This window comes from Stegastes partitus, unplaced genomic scaffold (assembly GCF_000690725.1).
Source record: "Stegastes partitus isolate 25-593 unplaced genomic scaffold, Stegastes_partitus-1.0.2 Scaffold2950, whole genome shotgun sequence".
Classification (NCBI taxonomy): Eukaryota; Metazoa; Chordata; class Actinopteri; family Pomacentridae; genus Stegastes; species Stegastes partitus.
The window spans coordinates 4,664-8,013 of record NW_007580681.1 but is presented as its reverse complement, the minus strand read 5'-3'; the positions used below and the strand labels follow the sequence as shown (position 1 = coordinate 8,013).

General features: G+C 43.6%; 1 long non-coding RNA gene across 1 annotated transcript; it reads right to left on the bottom strand.

Annotated features, from left to right (window-relative positions):
* Window positions 1–106: 106 nt before the first annotated feature.
* Window positions 107–1,439, bottom strand: LOC103375801 (uncharacterized). The gene is made up of 3 exons (XR_521253.1): window positions 1,296–1,439; window positions 981–1,007; window positions 107–806 (listed from the first exon to the last, which is right to left on the bottom strand). It is a non-coding gene; the product is annotated as an uncharacterized LOC103375801 (long non-coding RNA).
* Window positions 1,440–3,350: the final 1,911 nt, after the last annotated feature.

Here is a 3,350-nt window from a genome sequence, read left to right as displayed (position 1 = left end):
CTGAAAAAACACTTTAGATCAGATACTTGTGATTCCAAATCAGAAACTTTAAGTTAATGTTTGAAGTAAAGAACATTACATGTGTAAAAACAGTCATTTTAATAACTTAACTATGTTAAGCAAAGATAATAAATCATAGACTGATGTATTTGTAAAAATGCACGATAAAAATGAAAACATCTACATAAAATCTACAGTTTGTAATAATGATAATAATTATGTATATTTCAGTTATTCTCAATAAATGCAGTCATTGTGGCTCTATGGGTCAAACTACATTTTCACTCTCTGCACTCAACTTCTTGTCTCTGAGTCTGACCAAGAATACGCTAAATGAAACAAACTGAAACTGCCATTACAGTGAACTGTTCTGACTAAGTGGCTGCAGAGGTGGAGAGTGGAGGATCAGCGCTGGTCACAGAGTCACAATAGCAACAAGAATGGGAAACATAGCAGGTTGATGCAAGACAGTCAGAAAACTAGATAACATATCAAGGTATGAGAAAAGTATCACTCACTCTGTATGGTGATGGTTGATGGGTAACTGAATGGAGAATTCACATTTTGAAGCTGTACAGTGTAATAACAAATCACTTGAACCGCAGCAGGTGAATTCTGATGTGAAATCTTCAGCAGCTCAGTTCCTGTCAGCGTCTGTTTACATGACTTTGTTTCAAAAGCTTTTCTGGTCAGAGTGTAGAAATGACACCGAGACACAGAAACAGACGATGGAGCCTCACAGTTCAATGTGACCGAGTCTGTCTCAGTGATCACTGGTGGATGTATTATCAGTGTAGGTGGAGGAGCTGAAAAAACACTTTAGATCAGATGTTGTTTTTCCAAATGGCAATTTATGATTAAGTGTTTGAAGTAAAGAAAATGATAATGTGTAAAAAGAGTCATTTTAACAGTAAACTATGTTCAGTAGTAATACTAATTATAACAGTGCAGAAACAAAAGATAATAGATCAGAGACTGACCTTGTCCTTGAATCTCATAAAAGAAACCTGTTGAAATAAAACACATTAACCAGGTACATTCATATAATCATAACTCACATGCATAACGACGTTAACAAAATGGAGACAGATTAAAACTCACAATCAACTAATAATTAACTAACAATTAGTCTTCACACTCCAGTTGCTGATAAATGAGCAAACAGCACAGAGCAGCAACATCAGCAGTAAGAACACAACATAAAACCAACAACCATGAGAAACACAACATGAATGTGCATTTATTTGTAAAAATGTACTTTAAGAATGAAAACAACTATGAGAGGTTTAACTTACTCATGAGGACGACAAACAGCAGGAGTCCAGCCATGATGAAGCTCAACTCTGACACTGTCCACAACTCTCTGAAGAAGAAACTTGAATGTGCGACGGCACAGACGCTGATGTGAAAGTCGTTCTGCAGAAGCTGTTCACAGGAAAACCACAGCAGCCATCAGAACTGAATCACACGGACAGCAACCCACACTGTGCATCGTCTTTTAATATATCTGGCAGACACGTGTCAGATAGACTGAATGCACCACAGCGGAAGTTAACCTCTGAACAAATGTGACAGCGTTTACTTTATTCATGGTATCTTTTTCTTTGGTGTGTTTTTTTTTGTATAAATTCCGCAGCTCTGTTTCAGCTTCTTCCATATCAGTTGATACACAAATTTGACAGTCTGTAGGTTTTCTGTGTGTGTAAAAGTCTTAACATTTTCCACATTATTAGCACGTTTATATTCTGCAGTCAGAAACTGTGTATTTACTGAACAACTGTTGTCAAGTTACTTCTTATATCCAGATTATTCCTCAAGTTGTTTTACCTCTTTGGTCTTTGTGATGATTTTCCCTTTTCATTGTGTTGTTGTGGATTGAACATTGTTTTGTAGTAATTTTTTACTGGTTATCTGTGTGTTTTGCATTGTGTGCCTGTGAATTACTTCTCATATGAGATGAACTTTGGTACAAACATGTCTTTTCTTTTATGTGTTGTATGAATAAAGACGAAGAAGCCCCTGAGCCTTCAGGCTCTGTCCCCTCAGCAGAGGATGTGTTTACTGGGCTCCTTCCACTGTCCGACAATGTCACCAGTCTGGATCAGCAGTTCTACCCCCGACTGTACACAGCCTTGGCAAAGCCCTGTCTCCTCTTCCTGAGGCGTTGAACAGTTTGCCCTAATTTCCTCGAGGCCATTTGAAAGTCCTTCTCGATGGCCTCCCCGAATTCCTCCCACACCCGAGTTTTAGCTTCTGCAGCTGCCACGGCTGCAGCCCTTTTGGCCAGCCGGTACCTGCCTGCTGCTTCCGGAGCCAACCAGGCCCAGAGAGTCTAATTCTTCAGCCTGACAGCATCCCTCACCACCAGTGTCCACCAACAGGTTTTGGGGTTGCCGCCACGGCAGACACCAGTGTACTTCTGACCACAGCTCCTAACGGTTGCTTCTGCAATAGAGGCTTTGAACATGGCCCGCTCTGACTCTATGTCCCCAACCTTCCCCGGGATGCAGGAGAAACTCTTCCAGAGGTGGGAGTTGAAAACCCCCCGGACAGGGGCCTCCACCAGACATTACGAGTTCACCCTCACTACCTGTTTGGGTTTACCAGGTCTGTCTGGCAGCCTTCCCTACCATCAGATCCGACTCACCACCAGGTGGAGATCAGTTGACAGCTCTGCTCCTCTCTTAACCCAAGTGTCTGAGACATACGGCCGCAGGTCTGATGACACAACTACGAAGTCGATCATCGACCTTTGGCCTTAGGTGCTCTGGTATCAGGTATACTTATGAGCAACCTAATGTTCGAACATGGTGTTTGTTATGGCCAGTCTATGACTAGCACAGAAGTCCAACAACAAAAATCCACTCAGGTTCAGATCGGGCAGGCCATTCCTCCCAATCACTCCTCTCCAGGTTTCTCCGTCATTGCCCACATGAGTATTGAAGTCCCCCAGGAGAACTATGGAATCCCCAGGAGGCCCCCCTTCCAGGACACCGCCCAGAGACACCAAGAAGGCTGGATACTCTGAACTGCTGTTTGGTGCATAAGCACAAACAACAGTAAGAGTTTTCCCCTCCGCAACACGTAGTTGCAGAGAGGCGACCCTCTTGTTCTCCGGGGAGAACTCCAACAGAGCGGCGCTCAGCTGGGGGCTTGTGAGTATCCCCACACCTGCCCGGTACCTCACACCCTGGGCATCTCCAGAAAAGAGGACAATCCAACCCATCTCCAGGAATTTGGTTCTGGAACCCTTGCTGTGCGTGGAGGTGAGCCTGACTATATCTAGCCGGTATCGCTCCACCTCCAGCACCACCTCAGGTTCCTTTCCTGCCAGTGAGGTGACATTCCAC